Here is a 20,301-nt window from a genome sequence, read left to right on the forward strand (position 1 = left end):
CGTCGTTACACCTGACGTGTGGTACCTGAGGGTCGTGGCCGTCGTTACCACCCCTGATGTGTGGTACAAGGGTCGTGGCCGTCATTTACCACCCCTGACGTGTGGTCGTGGTTGTCTTCGTCGCCCCTGACAGGAGTAGGACGCCCTCCACCTGACATAAAGGCAGATCACGGCGTCTCACCGCACTCGTTGGTCGACCATTGTCATGCAAATAGATCAGCGATTGTGTAACGTTCCTGCCCTTGTACTCATCCCTGCCCCGAGGCAGGGTGCTGCTGTCAGGCAGAACCGGGGAGGGAGGATGGAAAAAAGGAAGGGGAAGGGGATGAGAAGGAAATATAAGAAAGGAAAGGGATAAGGGAGGAGGAAGGGGAGGATAAAAGGGAGGGAGTAGGGGATGGGGAAGTAGTAAGGATATTGGCGGTATGATAAAAAGATGTCGATGAGTAAATCACTAGCAGGACCCGTGTACCGACAAGGCGCAGGGAAGAGCGTGGGGAGGGCGTGGGGGAGGGGGGCGTGGGGGAGAATATGGAGATAGGTGTAGAAAGAATAGGCATTGAGGAGAACGTGAGAGTAACACACACACACACACTTTCCTGAGAAACTCGTTGGTCCTTGAGAAAAAATATCAGAGCACGTATATATATATATATATATATATATATATATATATATATATATATATATATATATATATATATATATATATATATATATATATATATATATATATATATATATATATATATTTAATAACTTAGTAGAACATGTGTGTGTGTGTATTTAATTGGTATATGGGATGAATCATATATCATGTTATGCACTCTATATGAAGCCATGCACCAAGCCATGCACTAGCCATCCCTGCACCAAGCCATGCACCAAGCCACGCACTAAGCCATGCACCAATCACCCGTGCACCAAGCCACCCCTGCACCAAGCCACCCCTGCACCATGCCGTCAGTGGTCAGAGAAGATAATGATTGGTGGGCAGGCGGCACGGGCCACCGACACGACCACTGGGCACTGGGCACGGGCCGGGCACACACCCCAGACATGCACTGAGGTCACCCACTAGAGGCACGGAAACCTTCAACACCTGGTCCCGGATGTAGACACGTACCAGAGACACGTACTAAGGACAGGAAGCAATAAATGCCCCGTTACTGTTTACTACGGACACGTAATAAAGGACACAGGCATTAGAGACACGGGTTAGTACACGCACTAAAGACAATAGTTTAGACACGTACGAGGGACACTCAAAAGATATGGAAAAGTACAAGGACATGCACTAGGGACACGAAGGAACATGTATTTTAGAGACGGGGCTGGACACCCACTAAGACATGCACTTGGACACGCACAAAGGCCATGGAGGGTCTCAAGCAGCAAGACCCTCAGGTGAGTCGTGACGGTGAACACGCGTGGACGATTGCATTAAGGACACGCACTATGAGATACGAGTCGGTATATGTTTGAAGACACGCACTTGACACAGAGTAGGACACGTACTGGAGACACGTACTAAAGACACGTACTGCACCAGAAATAAGCACTAACACCCATTCACAAACGCCTTATCACACTTTCAGACACGCACTAAATAGAGACACGTACTATATGGACACGCACCAAACGTCTACTACAGACACGCACTAATACCTAATCACAAACGCACTTATTAAACTTTCAGACACGCACTCAACACACGTAACAGAAACATGTACTTGAAACACGTACTACACATTTACTTCAGACACGCACTCAGACACACACTAGCGACAGACACGCACTCAGACACACTAGAGACAGAAACGCACTCACACACGCACTAGAGACAGACACGCACTTGACAAACACTAGAGGCAGACACGCACTCAGACACACTAGAGACACGCACTAGGGACTGACACGCACTCAGACACACACTAGACAAACACTAGAGACAGAAACGCACTCAGACACACACTAGAGACACACACAAGAGTCAGACACACACTCAGACACGCACTCAGACACGCAGGTGTGGAATAGCCCCGGGGTAGGTCGTGACGGGGGGGAGGGGAGACTGGCGGCTGCTGGAAGCGATTTTATCAATTGCTGGAAACTGGAACTTACAAGCCGACGATTCTCCCCCTTCCTCCCTCTCTCCCCCTCCTTCCTTACCTCTCTCCCTACCTACCTACTTCCCTCCCTCCCCTCAAATCTCCTTCCCTCCCTACCTACTTCTCTCCCTCCTCCCCCCTTACCTACCTACTTCTCTCCTCGTCCTCCCTCCCCCTCTCTTTACCCCTCTCCCCCCCTCTCTCTCCCTCCCTCCTGTCTGCTGGGGGCGGTGGTGGTGGTCGTCTACTGCGCCTCCCTCGGGTTATCTGCAGCTGTTTACGTCAACTGTCTACCTGTCTACTGTCCATCTTGATCTACCATACCCGTCCCTTTAGCTGTGTTTATTGTTTGTACTTGTCTGGTTCTGCCGTGTTTGCATTCTTAAAAGTCATGTAGCGCCTCTGAGACTATTTACTGTTTCTGTCTACTTGTTTACACCTGATGTTTGTGTTTTATTGTCTACTGCTTTTGTTTGTCTACTTATGCTATCTAATTGTTCGCTTTCAGTGTCTGTTTACCTCCCTACAGGTTAAATTGTCTACATCTGTGGTTTAAGAATGTCAATTTTCTACAATCTACATTTTGTTTACTTGTTTACAATTCTCCTCGTCTCTGGTATGATTTTAGCTTTCTTTTTTTTTTCATCTTCGTTTTATTGTTTACTACTTTCATCCAACTTGTTTATTTTCTACTCTCTCTATTTCCCTTTCTTCCTCTTCTTTCTTATCTCCTACTCATTCTCCCTTTACGCAATCTTCTCTTTCCTTCTTTACTTCATATCTCTCTCTCCCTCTCTCTCTCTCTGTCTGTCTCTCTCTTTCTCTATCTCTCTCTCTCTTCTCTCCTTCCCTTCCCGACAGTGACCAGAGAACTACCCACTACCCGACAGTGACCAGGGGCTGCCCCACACTCCCGACAGTAATCAGAGGGCTACCTACCTCCCGACAGTGACCAGAGAACTACCCACCACCCGACGGTGACCAGAGGGCTACCCACACCCCCATGCAATCTAAGGCCACAAGCACCAGTAATTTATCTGAGACAACTATGATTATGTGATCTCGCTGCCTATACAGAAAGGATCGTAAGTTTTGTCGTAAGTTTTTGTCATAAGTTGAGTCCTAGTGAGCAAGTTCCGTGGTTCAGTTATTGTCCGACTTATGTGGAATTATTGTCCAACTTGTGTGGAATTATTGTCCGACTTATGTGGAATTATTGTCCGACTTATGTGGAATTATTGTCCGATTTATGTGGAATTATTGTCCGACTTATGTGGAATTATTGTCCGACTTGTGTGGAATTATTGTCCGACTTATGTGGAATTATTGTCCGACTTAAAAGAATTCAAGGAAGTTATTATTACGAGTTAAGCGGAATTCTCGTAAGGGATTCCATGAACAATTATTCTTCAAGGCTAAACCAGAGTAGTATCCGTTCATTCTCATTTTCCGTCCGCACTTGACTGATCTCGCGTTCAATCTCCGTCCGCTATAGTGGTTTATCCCTTCCGCCATTGACAGATTTTCCGCCCAAGTACCACCCGCCCATTCTACAGATCTCCTGCCTATACTCCGCCCATCCAGTTTAGTTCCCACCCATTTAAGACAGCAGCAACCCCCCCACCCCCCCCCACCCCTACGTCATCTGGAAACTCTTAACTCGGAACACGAAGACAACCAATCACAATAAGAAGCGAGCGTATGATGTAATCTGAATGGTTAATCCCTCTTTCCTTAATTGACACATGACAGGGAGGTATTTTCCACACGTTTATCTGCTTTAGTAATCCCTCCTCATCCCCCTCTTATCTACACACGAGGAAGAGATTATAGAAGGGTTTAATCTCAGCAGGTAAATCCCTTCTTTTGTTTACATACACAGGGAGGATTTCTTCTCTTGTGGGATTTTTTTTATTAATATTAATGTGAAGATGTTGCTTTTTTGCAGTGTGTGTGTGTGTGTGTGTGTGTGTGTGTGTGTGTGTGTGTGTGTGTGTGTGAGTGTGTGTGTGTGTGTGTGTGTGTGTATAAATTCCATACACAATCCACGAATGAAATAAACGAAAATCAAACCCATACACCAACCACAAATACTATCCCTTGGTATATGTAGATTCCTTGTATACATAGATGTAATGTATACATGTATATCTGACGGGCAAAGGTATACATACATTTTCGTTAACAATCTAAGCTATAGTGTGGGTCATTGTTTATATAAGCTGGGTAGACTATTGGGGGCGCTCAGTGTCTAGGTAGTGTTGGTAGGGGGAGTGTGTGGTCAGGAGGCTGCTTGTACGATCCTAACACTGCCTTGCTTTGTCTGCGTGTTTGCTTGTGTCTGCTGCTGGGATGGGAGGTGAAAGGGTGATTGATGGAAAGAAGGTGAGAAAGAGAGTGGAAGAGGGAGAGAGATAGGTGAGAATGTGCGAGAGTGAGTGAGAGAGAGAAAGAAAGTGATATGTGTGTGTGTGTGTGTGTGTGTGACAGGTAGGATCATCTCTCTTGAATCTTCTGTCTGTCTGTACCCGTATGTTGACTCGCTCTCTCACTCTCTGTCTCTCTCCCGTCTACTATCTTCCTCACCCGTCTAATGCCTCCATTACCTCCCACACTTGATCCATCACCTCCATCTACCATCCACATCCACTCTATTACCTCCAGTACTTAAATCCACTTTCCATACTTCATCCACTACCTTCACACCTCATCCATATCTCCTTCTCTATCTCCATCCACCTTCCACACCCCTTCCAGTCTCTCCAACCATCCTCCACATCCCATCCACTCCTTCCAAAACACCCCTCCATTCCCTCCAACACCACCCCCCCCTTCCCTTCCCTCCAACAACCCTCCACTCCCTCCAACACTCTCTCATGACCTCTCCACTACTATGAGACCTAACCCAAAAGCCACCTAGGCGGATCCCAAGACATCCACACGAGTTATGAGGACTTATTTACCGTCACTCCCAGTCTTAACATGTGAATTGTGTTTTGGCAGCTCAGGTTCAGCATTAGACAGTGACAAGGCAAGACCCATCTAGTCGTGAGCTGAATATATATGTGTAGTTTTATCCCTTCATCTTACATGGCAAAGTGGAGATGGACAAGGGAGGGTTGTTGCTGCTGAGAGAGAGAGAGAACTTTTCTTTTTTCACTCTCTCTGTCTCTCTCTCTCTCTCTCTCTCTTGTGTTTATGTCTTATGATATTTAAATGACTTAGTAACGTTTAGATAATATAGTGAAGGTAAGAGGGGAGAGAATTTTACCTGTATTATGGATGAACTCAATGAAGACAGTGTATAAAGATTTAGGCACTCTCTTATTGTGCCTCGGGTGAAGAACAATGAACAATGAATATAATGAAGAAATTGTCAAACGGTAAAAAAAAAATAGGAATTATTGAACACTGGATATTGAACAAAATAGAGACTGTTATACGATTAAAATATATAAATTATTGAACACTGAACAATGAACATAATAATTAAACTCTCAAGCGATAACAAAACAACAATTAAAGAATAACAAAAACAAGAACAGAAACAATATTACCCACAACAAACACCAAAAAAAAAATCAATATTCTAAAATAAAAATTAAAAATGAAAACAAAAATATTAATATTACTCACAAAATCTTTCCTTGGGAGTAGTGAAGATCAGTCACGAACCTGAGAGAGAGAGAGAAAGATACATTAGTATATAACAAAGAGAGAGAGAGTAAAAATAATAACAATAACGTATCAATCACTAAAAAAAAATACTTATATAAACATGTAACTATATGAAAAACAACAATAAAACACACACACACACACACACACACACACACACACACACACACAAATCATCATCCTCGACCCCTCAAGCGCCACCTAAGACTACCGTTAACTCCAGTAGTGCTCAAGTGATTATCCCTCACACACTACAGTTCCATCATATATCATTTACCTGTATGTAAAAGACGCATTAGGGACGTCGGTAATTACCTTGTTAAGTGTCTTGGTGGTTGTAAAGATCTGTCAGGTAGTTAGCAGCAGCAGCAACCCCCACTGTCGTTCGCACATACACACACACACACACGTCTTGGTTCATCTTGCCTTACTTCCTGGGTCTAGTCGTGCGGAAATGGATTGTGGTTGTCGTGGTAGTGGTGGTTGTCGTGGTAGTTGTTGTCGTGGTAGTGGTGGTTGTCGTGGTAGTTGTTGTCGTGGTAGTGGTGGTTGTCGTGGTAGTTGTTGTCGTGGTAGTGGTGGTTGTCGTGGTAGTTGTTGTCGTGGTAGTGGTGGTTGTCTCGTGGTAGTTGTTGTCGTGGTAGTGGTGGTTGTCGTGGTAGTTGTTGTCATTGGTAGTGGTGGTTGTCGTGGTAGTTCTTTGTCATTAGTAGTGGTGGTTTGTCGTTGTAGTTATTTGTCAAAGGCGTGGTGTGGTTGTGTCGTGTAGTAGTGATGGTGGTAAAGGATGATAGTGGTAATGGTGGTGGGGTAAGACTGGTAGTAATAGAGGTGGTGATTGTGGTGAGTAGGATGGTAGAGGTAGTGATAGTGGGGATGGTGGTCGTGGGTGGTCGTGGGGGTGGTAATAGTGGTAATGATCCAGTGTTGGAGGGGAGGAGATGAGGAGTAGTACCAACGTGGGAAATGATGAAAATAATAAGGATAATGGTGTCACTGTTGGTGGTAGGGATCATATCTCACTAATCACTAACAACTATCACCATTTAACAACTTGTAACTTTCTATTCTGACAATGAACGATCACCACAGAACGTTTTTTTCTCCCATAAACGATAATAACGACACAAAAAGGACGATACCCAACAGAATATCGTCTTCATCACAACACCGATACAATGTAAACAACACAGTATCCCTGGGTAAGTATTGACTACGCGAACGCCAATAAATCCACAGTGATCAAGAACGCATATTAAGATCCGGATTTTTAAGACAGAATTTTTTTTTTTTGAGAATTTATTTGTTTCTGGTGATTGTTTTGAATTTTGTGATTAAATTGAATAAACTTTTTTTTTATTTAAATGTGATTTTATTTATTTTTTTATGTATTCTTTCGTTATTTGTTATTTTATTATCGTTTTGTTTCTTTTGTGTAATGTCTTTCTTATTTTCTTTTGTATTATTCATTGTCTCTCTCTTCCTTTTTCTCTCTCTTACTGCTGTTTTCATTTTCGTTCTTTATCTTCTTACTTCTACTTTCTCTCTCCTCTTCTTTTGCTTGTTTTCCTCCCTCGTATCTCTCTCTACTTCTGCTCTTCTCTCTTCATCTTATTTCCCCCTTTCTCTCTCTACCCTTCTCTATCCCATCTCTCAAATCCCTCTTTTTCTCTTTCTTCCTTTCGTTTCTCTCTCCATTTCCTTCAATATTTCCCTCCACCTCTCTCTATCTCTCTCTCTCTATCTTTGCTCCTCTTCTCCTCCTTCTCCTTACCCACCAAACACAACCATTGAAAAAAACACAAAATACCCCGAAACACACACGACAGACAGACAGACAGACAGACAGAAAGACAGACAGACAGACACACAGACAGAGACAGACAGACAGACAGACAGAGAGACAGACAGACAGACACACAGACGGTCACCAGATCACCCCAGAACTCACAATACACTTAAGGGAGAGAAATATAATCTTCCTCTCCAAATAAGCTCATCTTGTACAGTCTCAGGACACATTATACGCCATCTTGGAATCCCTAATCAAGTGAGGAAGACGATGTAGTTCTTTTTTAAATATTTACTGAATTATTTTTTGGGGGGGTTTAGTTTTGGATATAAATTTCAATGTAGATATTTAAAATTCGAGTTCGGTTACAGTGATAGAAAGTTCGGTTATATTGATAGAAAGTTCGGTTACATTGATAAAAAGTTCTGTTACATTTATAAAAAAAAATCGGTTACAGATAAAAAAAAAGTCCGGTTACATTATTACGAAAATCCGGTTACATTAGTACGAAAATCCGGTTACGGTATTAGAGAGTTGAACTACGATTGTAAGTTTATATTAGTCAACAATGACCCAGGGTTGTGGTGGGGGCGTCACGTTTCATTTAGTCAGTCGGACGGAGACGCATGTTGACGATGGGTGGTGACTAAGAGATCAAAAAAATTCCTCGAGCTGTTTGCTAATACCTCTGTTGGGAGTTAATGGTAAATTCGTGTGTCTAAACGTTTGCATTTTGTGTTTATTTAGTACTTTTTTTTTACCTGGTTGGATGTAAATAAGTGAAATACATATGTATACATGTGTAGATGTATGTGTGTACGTAAATGTATATGAGTAGTACATATATTCACAGGTAAAGATTGTTATACGTATATTCTTCTATAAATATATACGTAGGTGTATAATTAGACTCATATATATTTTACATACATAAAAATATACATACGCACATATACAAACTTTTATACATACATACGTACTTTTACATACATGAACATAAAGAAATATATCAGATGAAAATAGGATGAAACTTTTTAACACAGACAGACAGACAGACAGACAGACAGCAGTGTTAGTGAATAATGAGAGCAAGTATCATCGACCTGACAGCGCCATAGTGATTTTTTTTTATTTTTTTTTATGGGGATTAGTCCACCCGGGCACAGGTCACTGACTCACATCAGGGTCTGGGGTGCGAAAATATAATAATAATAATAATAACAACAACAACAACAACAACAACAACAACAACACCAACACCAACAACAATAATAATAATAATAATAATAATAATAATAATAATAATAATAATAATAATAATAATAATAATAATAATAATAATAATAATAATAATAATAATAATAATAATAATAATAAATAAATAAATACAAAAATGAAAAAAAATAAATAAAAGTGAGAAACAATATATGTATGTTGTGTTGTCAAAGTAAGAGAAACAATTGAGACCCTGCAATTGTGTGTAAATGAGGCAGAAAGTCAGATCAACAACCTGGGACTTGGTCATAATTATCGTGATGCCATATGGCAGCAGGGTCTACCATTAGACAACACATTATGCTTCCAATATCTTCCCAGGCGGTAGTACCTCCCTGTTTGGTAGCTGCCTAATACCTACTGTAGACCATTCTCACTTCCTCAAACTATTTACAGTTGGATCGAACCAGTGACCTTCAGGGCCGGGGACGAGCGGTATATCCACTCAGCCACCGCACCACTTAAAAGTATTAACAAAAGCATCAATAGACCAAACAATATTAGACCAGGAAAAACTTAACACAGGATTACTTTTAGGTGAACACTTATCTTTTATAAGTATCGATAAGTAACTCAGTAAAAAGTGACATAATTGTTAGTTGTATTAAGCTCCTCTTATAAAAAAAATTATCCCTCACTTAGGAAAACCTTCTGTCACTTTGGTCAATAGACGCGGGTACTAACCTCACTTAACTTAACCTAAGATTCTGAAACACAGTGCTGTAGGTTAAAGAGATATTAACCTAACACTAATCTAACTTGGCCATTAACACTAAATACCATAAGAATTAGGGTCATTAGGACTGGGAACCATTAATACTAGGGCCCATTAGCACTGGGGCCCATTAGCACTGGGGCCCATTAGGACTGGGGCCCATTAGCACTGGGGCCCATTAGCACCGGGGCCCATTAGCACCGGGACCCATTAGCACTGGGGCCCATTAGCACTGGGACCCATTAGCACTGGGCCCATTAGCACCGGGGCCCATTAGCACCGGGGCCCATTAGCACCGGGTCCCATTAGCACTGGGGTCCATTAGCACCGGGGCCCATTAGCACTGGGGCCCATTAGCACTGGGGCCCATTAGCACTGGGGCCCATTAGCACTGGTGCCCATTAGCACCGGGGCCCAGTAGCACCGGGGCCCATTAGCACTGGGGCCCATTAGCACTGAGGCCCATTAGCACCGGGGCCCATTAGCACCGGGGCCCATTAGTACTTGGAAGAATGGATTAATAAGTATCAGTCACCCAAAAACACTGCACAAATAATATTCACTAAACCTTATTAATGCTTATCACCTTAAACTATTCAATTATGCAACAATACCTTATACACACCTGTGTGATATACGATAAGAAAGGTGCAAACACTCTAAATGTTTCTCAATAAACTTGAAACATTTATCATAAAGAATCATTAAACGCATTTCATACTTTGATATTTATTTTATAGAGACACTGTGTATAGCGCGCCCACCATAGGGAGAGAGCACTGTGTATAGCGGCCCACCACAGGAGAAAGAGCACTGTGTATAGCGGCCCAATTATTAGGAGAAAGCACTGTGTATAGCGGCCCACCACAGGAGAGCACTGTGTATATGGCCCACCACAGGGAGAGCACTGTGTATAGCGGCCCACCACAGGGAGAGCACTGTGTATAGCGGCCCACCACAGGGAGAGCACTGTGTATAGCGCGGCCCCCCCCCCAGGTAGAGCACTGTGTATAGCGGCTTAATCAATAAACTGTTTACAAGAAGTTAAACTCACCTCGACTTAAAAGGAAACCTGAGCATTAAATCACCAATCGATAATATTCAGATAGGTGATTTCTCTCTTGTAAATCACCAAATTACCGAACGATAATATTCAACTACGTGATTTCTCTCTTGTAAATCACTAGCACAGGAGGCTAGTGTATAAATCTCTTTTTCATACAATCAAAATATTTGTATTTACTTCAATGATTTATTTTACTTTTATGAGACAATGTATAAATAAATTTCTTGTATATAGTCAGTGGTATTGTATTAAATTGTATGATGTATATTAGTATTATAGGAGGCACGTGTGTATGTATACAATTAATAGTTGGTGTTAATTTATATTATTTATATATTAGTTTTTATAGGAGAAAATATATATATATATATATGTTTATTTACATATTATTAACGGTAAAATTAGGTACCTAGTCACAGTTGGGTGGACGAGGGGCGCCCAGCATACAAAACCATCGACCCTAAGGACAGGAGGTGAACGTTATATGTCTGTATTCTCTCCTCCACCGCACCCCTCGTATGTAAAGTAATCGTAAATATGGTTAATTTTCATTCATTAATTCTTATAATGTTTTGACGGTCAGAATCGAATTGTTTTCTGGAAGTTCTCTTTGACGGGGGTTTTCAAATCTCTTTAGAAACCCATCAACCTAAAAAACAAAATCTAGAAACGCCCAGAAACCGTGAAATTCTGACAGAAAACCCAAGAAACCTTACCAGTCCTTTTAGAAACCTAGAGAACCCGTCAAAAACATTCAGAAACCCATTAGAAACCATACGACTCCTAAACAAAATCTCAAAACCATCAAAACCCTTCAGAAAACCACGAAAAACCATAACCATCATTTAAAGAACCCCCCTAAAAAAAAAAAAAAGACTAGAAACCACAAAATAAACACATAGAAACCTAAAACAACATCACTTTAGAAACCACCCAGACAGCAACTCTAGATACGAGGTGTGAATTAAAGACACGAGGTACTGGTTTCTTTTCCTCCCTCCAGGTTTTCTAGAGAACGATTGGTCATGAGGGAGGGGCGTTGTGTGCTGGATCCAGGTTAATGCAGGGAGGGGGGGTGGGGGTAATTATGGGTCATTAAGATGTGGACGAGTCTAATCTATGTATCGCATCAGAGAAGAAAGTTGTGTGTGTGAGAGAGAGAGAGAGAGAGAGAGAGAGAGAGAGAGAGAGAGAGAGAGAGAGAGAGTAAGAGACACTTTCTACGTGCACTGACCTCCTCCTCCTCTCTCCTCCTCCTCCTCCTCCTCCTCCTCCTCCCTCCCCTCCCATACCATCCTCTTTCTTCTTCTTTCTTCCCTTTCCCTACCCCCTCTTCCCTTTGCCTTAGAGCTCACGAGAGATAGTAAAGGGAGACAGAGATAATTGCTTTATTTTGACAGGGAAGGAGATCAGCTGATAATGAGGATGATCAGCTGATAATGTGGATGATCAGCTAGGATATCGCTGATTAGGGGATGATCAGCTGATAATGGTGATGATCGCTGATGGTGATGATCAGCTGATACGGTGATGATCAGCTGATGATAAATGGTGGATGATCAACTGATAATGGTGGATGATCAGCTGATAATGGTGATGATCAACTGATAATGGTGGATGATCAACGATAATGGTGGATGATCAGCTGATAATGGTGATGATCAACTGATATTTAGGATGATCAGCTGATAATGGTGATGATCAGCTGATACGAGGGACGATCAGCTGATAATGGTGGATGATCACGATAATAGGATGATCAGCTGATAATGGTGGATGATCAGCTGATAATGGTGGGATGATCAGCTGATAATGGTGGATGCTCAGCTACGTAGGGGACGATCATTGATAATGGTGGATGATCAGCTGATAATGGTGGATGATCAGCTGATAATGGTGGATGATCAGCTGATAATGGTGGATGATCAGCTGATAATGGTGGATGATCAGCTGATAATGGTGGATGATCAACTGATAAGAGAATAATCAGCTGATAAGAGAATGATACCAAATGGAGAAATTAAAAAAAAATCATTAGAGAAGAAATTGCAATGCTTAATGGACTTACGGTGTTAATTATTATTGAAAGATTATAGGATCGATAATTATTCACTTACCTGTTATAGAACCTTGATTATAGAGATGACTGAGCAATATGATAATACAAGTAAAGGTTAAAGGGAGAGTTTGATAAAAGGGGGGAATAGTGAAGATTTAGATGGGTAAGATAAGTGTGGGTAATTAAGAAGAGGAGGAGGAGAATGAAGAGGAAAAAGAGGAGAAGAACAAGAAGAGGAGGAGGATGAAGAGGAAGAAGAAGAGGAGGAGGAGGAGGAGGAGAAGAAGAGGAGGAGGAGGATGAGGAGGAGGAGGAGGAAAGAAGAATTGAAGGAGGAAGATGAAGGACATGGAGAAATAGAAGATACGTAAATAAAAAAAGAAAGTGAACCATAGAAAAAACAAGAATTATAATAAAAATAAGTAGACGAATAAAAATAGAAATATGAAGAACAAAAACAAATAGAAACGGAAAATCAAAACAAAATTAAGAATGTCCTGAGAGAGAGAGAGAGAGAGAGAGAGAGAGAGAGAGAGAGAGAGAGAGAGAGAGAGAGAGAGAGAGAGAGAGAGAGAGAGAGAGAGAGAGAGAGAGGTCGATGAAATACCCAAATAATGACCTTTTATTAATTATATTTCCTTTATTATTCATTATACACAACACATAACAAACATTTATACACACACACAACACAACACAACAACACAAACTACATCAACACAACACAACACAACACCACAATCACCATCAAAACAACACAACATTAACCATCTCTCAACCATTACCAGTACCTCCGATAACTCCTTGACCCCACTTGACCCCCCATAAGGTCACATAATTCTTGAATCTCTCTCTCTCTCTATCTTTACAAAAACACACAATAAATATGAAACCAATCAGATGCAAGCAATCAGCCAGTCAGAGCTGAGAAATGCAATTATGGTAATTAGGGGGAGCTGGGATGGAAGTGGGAGGGAGGGAGAGAGGGGGAGAGGGAGGGAGGGAAGACATAGATAGTGGAGGGAAAGACAAGATGGGAGGGAGAGAAAAATGGGAGGATTGGGAGAGGAGGGAGGGAGGCAGGGAGGGAGGGGAGGGAGGGAGGAGGAGGAGGGAGGGAGGGAGGGGAGGGAGGAGAGGAAGGAGAGAGGGGAGGAGAGGGAGGAGGGAGGAGGGAGGAGGAGGAGCGGGAGGGAGGAAGGAGAGAGGGAGGGGGGTGAGGTTAGACGAGAGAGACAGGGGAGATAAAGAAGGAGGGAGGGAAAAGGTAAAGGGAAACTGGAGACACCTGTTATATATCTTCACATCCACACCTGTCATATATTCTCACATCCACACCTGTTATATATTCTCACATCCACACCTGTTATATATTCTCACATCCACACCTGTCATATATTCTCACATCCACACCTGTTATATATCCTCACATCCACACCTGTTATATATCTTCACATCCACACCTGTTATATATTCTCACATCCACACCTGTCATATATTCTCACATCCACACCTGTCATATATTCTCACATCCACACCTGTCATATATTCTCACATCCACACCTGTCATATATTCTCACATCCACACCTGTTATATATCCTCACATCCACACCTGTTATATATCTTCACATCCACACCTGTTATATATCCTCACATCCACACCTGTTATATATCCTCACATCCACACCTGTCACCTCTCCTCACATCCACAATTACCCGCTGAGGATTTATTTTTTTTCTCCCCAGGGTGGTCGAGGAGTCTCCGCCTACTGTCCTGAGATTCCCAGTTGTTTAAATAATTGTTATTGTAATGTTGCGTCTTTGAGGTCACAATTGAATAATCCTGTTCAGTTTACTCATGAACATAAGCGGTTATCTATTTTATGTGCATCGATATTTTAGTCTCTCTCTCTCTCATTAGTCCGTCCAGTTCATTGATCGAAGTGATGATGTTTTGAATATATTTTTAAGAAGTTCAACATCATCTTGAACATATCTTTTAAGAAGTTCACTATCATCATATTGAACACATCTTGAACACATCTTTAAGAGTACCAGTGAAGACGTCTTAACTTACAACCTCCAGGGGTCATACATAACAAGGTAGTTAAGGCGTACCAATAATCCCGATAAAAACTAGACCTCTACTCCTGCAGACCGTCCGATATAATTTATGAATCAATTTTATCTTTTAATATTTCACGTAAGTTCATCTTGACAGTGTGGTATATATCTTAACGACGGGTTAATAGGTGATTGGAAGTGATGTAAAATTGTTTAGTTTTTTTTGTGTGTGTAGTTGTTTATCTTTGTTTGTTTTTGTTTTTTTGTTTTGTGTTTAAGGTTTAGTTCAGAGTTTTATAATTTACATGACGGATTTGTTTGGTTTATAGACGCATTGTGAATAAGTATTTTTATGTGTACGTACAAACAAACAAACACACACACACACACATACACACACACACACCTGAGCTGTCCCTTTAAACATACATAAACACCTGATGATTACGTTCTAATTTACATATCATATAATTCCCATAAAACTTTCATTCTTAACTTCTCATAAAGCAAAGAAATGAATGATATTGCTAACGTTCTTTATAGGCCTACTCATATTTTACAACCTGAGTGAAATTGTCCCCCATAGGCCTTCGGTACACATGGCCGATACTGCAATCCACCACAATCTCTTCCTATTTACAGCTGAGTGAACCGGGAGTGCCTGGGGGATCGAACCACCGACCCCCAGAACAGAAGGCGAGTTGCTGTATCCACTCTACACTAAGGCTTATTTAGCTCGTAATAAAACCGAACAGAGACTTAGACGCCGGAGAAGATAGTCAAGAGAGAGAGAGAGAGAGAGAGAGAGAGAGAGAGAGAGACAACGTATTTTCTCATATGATCTTACAACAAGGAAGTACTCTTATGGTAGCTCAATATACCTGTGTAGTATATGTAAAGACTAGATAATTAGTTAAGTGACGAAGATAGGGACTTGCCTCACCTGCCTTATATGTATTAGGCACATATAAGTCAGTTTGATTATAACATTTTATACTATCTCTTATAAGCTCGACCCTTATATGGCTGAATCAAATAATCGTGTATATTTCAACACCTTATTAACATGTTAAATTACAGAAGGGAAAGACTACTAGTTTGTCTGAGCAGCTTGTTACTACTCTATGTTAACCCTTTATTTACCAAAAGCCTTCCTAGCTCATCATAACAACCTTAAAAGTCTAAAAACACATTAACATATTAACTAAAAAAAAAACATTAAAAAAAACATTAAAAAAAAACACGACATGGTACCCCTGTGAAACTGGTGCTTGAAGAGAAAAGCACAAAGGGAGTGTTTTAGCTGTCAGTGTTGCCAACTCAAAGTACAGTTTTAATGGCTGGGTTTTGTTTAGTTTTATCACATTATGTAAACAGGTTTCCTCAACTCCCGCTGGGTATAACGAGGCAGGATGTTGAGCTAGACGGCGCACCTCGTGTTGTGGGAGAGATGTGCACCTGTGATTGTTGATGACTCGCACCTGTTAATGGTAGGTGACTGTGATGGATACAATCAGCTCGAGTGATGTTGATAAATTTAGTGTGATATTGATATAAACAGTGTGAGCTTGATGTACATAGTGTGATATTGATTTAGTGGTTTAGACAGGTGAGTGTGATGTTGAGCTGAATGTTGTGTTGCATTTAGTGTGATGTTGAGCTAAATGTTGTGTTGCATTTAGTGTGATGTTGAGCTGAATGTTGTTTTGCATCTAGTGTGATGTTGAGCTGAATGTTGTGTTGCATCTAGTGTGATGTTGATAAGTATGTTATGATTATGATACAGCTGGTGAATGATTTTTAGACAGGTGTTATTGGACGATACTGTGAACGTGAGACAGGTGTTAAGACAGGCGTTATGGTTTCTGTGATCACCTGTCAACTAGTCTGATACCGTCGCAGATGTCTAGGGAGGCAGGTGTAAACAGTGTCACGAGCAAACGAACACCTGTGACCTCATATCTCCAAGTTACTCATTTACACAGTCACGTACACCTACAACGTACAGGTGTAATGCAGGTGTAGGTAAACGACTCCCACCTGCCGACTGCCATAAACACATACGGTTAACACGAAGTGAAATCCAAGACTCTATCGCCATATTTCCCCTAAAGACCACCACCTTTCCCTAAGACCACCCCCCTCTCCCCTAAGACCCCTCCCCTAAGACCACCTACTTCCCCCCTAAGACCACCCCCCCTCTCCCCTAAGACCCCTCCCCTAAGACCACCTACTCCCCTCCTAAGCCCACCACCCTTCCCCTAAGTTAAGCTAAAACACCAAATTATCGCCCCAAAATTTGCATAAAAATTACACAGAGAATTTTTACCATAAGTAGATACGTTTATTTACCATCAGACACAATTAATTATACAAAATATTTACGAAATGATTCTATTTAATTAATTTTAATGGACGTATCTAATTAAGGTACCAGTGTAATATTTATGTTATTGTTATATTTTACCTTAACCTGTTAATTACGTTCTTACACCTTGGGCTACGAGGAATATTCAACTTAGGAATTTCTGAGAATCTGGCCTGAGTATTTCTCATCTTGTTACCTGAATATATGAGAAACATCATCGCACAGGTAAGTAGGAGTCTTTAAGAGAGGGAACTCAACCGTGTTTTTCCAGGTGTTCGTAATCAGCTGTTATGTGCAGGTTAATGACTACAGGTATACTAACAAGCGCGGAGGGTAGTAAACGCCCTGGGAATTAACGCCAGGTGTACGCCAGGTGAACGCCAGGTGAACACTAGGTACACGCCAGGCGAAAATCAGGTAATGAAATGGTACTATATTAACGAGTTCGTATATACGTGCATAATGAAGGCCTGTATTACGCCCCTAGTATGTGAGTGTGTGTATATGTGTGTGTGTGTGTAATAATAATAATAATAATAATTAACGGTTTATTGAAAGAGCTTGGCAGCCAGAAGGCTGAAAATATACAGTTACATATTTGGGGAATGGGTTACGAATTACAAATAATATACAAGTGACATAAGTGACACAAATAAGACATATAGTAACTTAGATGGGGATCAGCTCAAAATACAGTTCATTTCAACATAGTGACAGTGTAGGGAGCAGTGTTTACTGGGAGTGAATACACTGATTATTACATGTTACATGTGTGTGTGTGTGTGTGTGTGTGTGTGTGTGTTAAGTGTAAAGAAGGAAGTGTTCATGGAGTGTTAGTTAGTGGTGAGGGAGAGGAGGAGGAGGAGGAGGAGGAGGAGGAGGAGGAGGAGGAGGGGTGTCGAGGGTAGTTGAAAGAGAGAGAGGAGAGAGAGAGAGAGAGAGAGAGAGAGAGAGAGAGAGAGAGAGAGAGAGAGAGAGAGAGAGAGAGAGCATATACCTTTCGCCCCATTACCTGAGGGACCAACCCCTCTCAACGCCCCTCCTCCCTCCTCCCTCTAGCTCTCACCTTTTTCTACTCCTCTTCTTCCTCTCACTCTCCCCTCACCTCTCTACTCTTCTAACCTCTTTCACCTCCCATGCTTCTCTCCTTTCACTGTTCTTCTCTCTCTCCCTCTCTCTCTTCCTTCCTCATCCAATACTTTTCAGTGCTAATTAAATCAAGATTGTCACCTGAGCTTCATTTACTTCAATGGTATTTTTATGTTTTTTTTTTCTATTTACAATTGTATTTATTTCACTCATTCTAGCAGAGTCGCGTTAGGGGAGACATTGCTGTTTTAACCTAAGTATTGCCATTGTCCAAAGCCTTCCCTAACTTAAGCCAAGCTAACCTAACCTAACCTAACCTAACCTAACCTAACCTAACCTAACCTAACCTAACCTAACCTAACCTAACCTAACCTAACCTAACCTATCCCTAGAAAAGGTCAGACTCACACGTTTAAGACAAGCAGCACTAAGACATGAGTTCACACACCACTCAAGTGCAGTCCAGTTACCACACATAAACCTACAGTTAAATCTTCACATCCCCATAACGGGAGGACACGGGTTCGACTCCACATGTCAAGAGAAAACTAGGAATAGAAGGATTTAAACTGTATTTTTTTTTTCCTTTAAGAACTAAATTCCTGGGTGAGCACAATGGGTAGAAATCTGCATCCCAATAACTAAAGGATCCAGGTTCGATCCCCGGTACCTGGCGGAGAGAAGCCAGAGAGACAGATACTTTTTCTGTAGGTAATCAAAGCTAATTACTCTCTTACCCCCTAAGGCCAAGGACATCGTAACCCTCTCGCCCGGGAGCAAGCCACCTCACACGATCCGTAATTGGCTAATCACGGATCCCAGTGATTGGCTGATCTCGGATGTCAGTGATCAGATGCAGGTGGCCTTGAGGGAGAGAGATGCTTTGTCTTGATGCTGTGCAGAGGAAAGGGGGGTCCTGGGGCGAGGGGGGTCCTATGAGGGGGTGGGGGGTCCTCGGGCGATGGGGGTGGGGGGTTACAGCATTAACGTAACCCTAGGCGGAAGTTGTTGTGATTTGGTCGATCTTGTGTGTGTGTGTGTGTGTGTGTGTGTGTGTGTGGTCATGGTGCCCCGTAGTGGTCCAGGATGGTCACTGTGGCGGGAGCTTGTTGAAGGTGTAGAAGCTGCCGTCAACACTACAACCACAACCAGAGTTAGTGGCTGTTTGACCCGGTGTTAAGGGAGATCCCAGGAACACCGGACAATATCCCAACAGCACGGGCTTAACCATTACACCATAACTACAATCCACTAATGGCTTTACATCCAGTTCCCTGCAAGTTACAGTAGAGTAGGGAGAGGCACATGACTAAATAAACTCGCCCATCGTTCCACCTTGCCCGGGAATCGAGTGAAGGTCCTCGCACTTCCAAGTTGAATAGACTGTCCACTGTACCACATGTGCAAGCGAGTGGTCCCGGGTTCGATCCCCGGGCAGGGTGATACTATGGGCAGGTTTCTTTACGCCATTTGCCTCTGTCTACCCAGCAGTAATTGGGACCTGGATGTTAGTCGAATAGCTGACTGTATTCCGGGGTAATGGTTAGCCAGTGCTGTTGGCGAGTTGTCCGGTCTTCTCAGGCTATTCCTTGACACTGGGTCATGCAGCTCGTTAACTCAGGGTGTGGTTGTTGTGTTGGCGCCAGTTTCTACACCTTAAACAAATTCACTCCTAGGTGGCCCTTGGACTGGCCCTCCTAGTACACGAGGGACAACCATTATCATTGTATACACCGATATACCAGTCATACATGTAATCATACACCATATCATACATAACAGGTACATTTACTATAACACATACACATAATAGGTCTAGCCTTGGGCTTGTATAAGTTAAGTATCGCCTCATTTAAATTTCCGAGTCGTGATTCACATTAAACTAGCGGCCACTCTTCCTGTCATTACCATTCATAATGTATAATAAACTACTAACGGCGTAGTTCTGCTGTATAATGAGCACCTTTTAAGGGGCGAACAAACGACCTGGTTATTATAGTTAATGGACAAATAACTACCCTAATACATTACCATCTCCTCCGTCTACAGATTGATAAAGGTTCTTGAGCCAGGTAAGTTATTC

At 41.9% G+C, this 20,301-nt stretch overlaps 1 protein-coding gene across 1 annotated transcript in view; it reads right to left on the bottom strand.

Moving 5' to 3' along the window:
• LOC121875546 (histone-lysine N-methyltransferase PRDM16-like) overlaps nucleotides 1-20,301 on the bottom strand; it is a 161,466-nt gene that overhangs the window by 47,724 nt on the left and 93,441 nt on the right. The window contains exon 3 of the mRNA XM_042380127.1: nucleotides 5,748-5,786. The gene's annotated coding sequence lies outside the window, so the exon portion shown is untranslated. The remainder of the gene's footprint in view (nucleotides 1-5,747; nucleotides 5,787-20,301) is intronic.

The sequence above is a fragment of the Homarus americanus genome, unplaced genomic scaffold, assembly GCF_018991925.1.
Source record: "Homarus americanus isolate GMGI-L3 unplaced genomic scaffold, GMGI_Hamer_2.0 scaffold39158, whole genome shotgun sequence".
Lineage (NCBI taxonomy): Eukaryota > Metazoa > Arthropoda > Malacostraca > Decapoda > Nephropidae > Homarus > Homarus americanus.